At 40.9% G+C, this 936-nt stretch overlaps 1 non-coding gene across 1 annotated transcript; it reads left to right on the top strand.

Annotated features, from left to right (window-relative positions):
• The first annotated feature begins 218 nt into the window (after positions 1-218).
• Positions 219-325, top strand: LOC149999214 (U6 spliceosomal RNA). The gene has a single exon (XR_016513884.1). It is a non-coding gene; the product is annotated as a U6 spliceosomal RNA (small nuclear RNA).
• Positions 326-936: the final 611 nt, after the last annotated feature.

Below are 936 nucleotides of genomic sequence, written 5' to 3'. Positions count from 1 at the left end.
TATGGCCCATTCTTCCTAATCTGAAAAGTGGTTGGTCTCTAGTCTCTTTTAGAATTCAAGGAGCTATTGCCACGAATATACTCTAGCATGTAAAAGTTCCTCAAGAATACAGGCTGCGTTTGACTTTGATAAAATCAGTTCAAAATACACAACGTCTAAGGTTATAGGAAATCCAAACATTCTGGAGTCATCTTATTTCCCAGAGAAGAATTCCTAGGGTGCTCGCTCCGGCAGCACATACACTAAAATTCAAACGATACAGAGAAGATTAGCATGGCTCCTGCATAAGGATGACATGCAATTTCGTGAAGCGTTCCATATTTTTTTAGTGAAATAAATACCATAAGATCTCACCTAATACAGGAACCTAATGAACAAAACAAACAAATGAGCAAAATAGAACCAAAGTCATGGAATCAAAGAACAGACTGACAGCGATTAGAGGAAAGGGGAGGGGGAGGGGGAGAAGGGGGCGATGAAGGGGAAGGGTCTAGTCAAGGAACAAGTGTAAATGACCCATGGACATGGGCAACAGGGTGGGGATTGACTGTGGGAGAGGAGCAGAGGTGGGTTGGGCAGGGGTGCATAACAGGGGAAAAATTAGGACAACTCTAACAAAATGACAATTTTTTAAAAAGAAATTTAAAGAAAAAAGAATTCCTAGGATTTTTGGAACCTAAAAATGATTGACGAGTGGTTTTGATCTTTCTAGATACCAGCATCCATAGACAATACCTACTCATAATTATTGTCCCTCCAGGATATAAGCATTTTGAAACTTATCTGTGGGTACTTTTCAAATGCTTATAGCCATTAAAACTCATGCAGCCCATTATTTGTCCACCTCACTTGCCTTTCTTTGCCAGGTCTGCACATTTTCTGTCAGCCTCTGGTAAGAACACACAAACCCACAGCATGGACACCTGGTTGCACCCA

Source organism: Furipterus horrens, unplaced genomic scaffold, assembly GCF_987537825.1.
Source record: "Furipterus horrens unplaced genomic scaffold, mFurHor1.1.pri manual_scaffold_10, whole genome shotgun sequence".
NCBI lineage: Eukaryota > Metazoa > Chordata > Mammalia > Chiroptera > Furipteridae > Furipterus > Furipterus horrens.
Note: the sequence above shows the minus strand (reverse complement) of the source record. Positions and strands in the feature narration are given on the sequence as shown.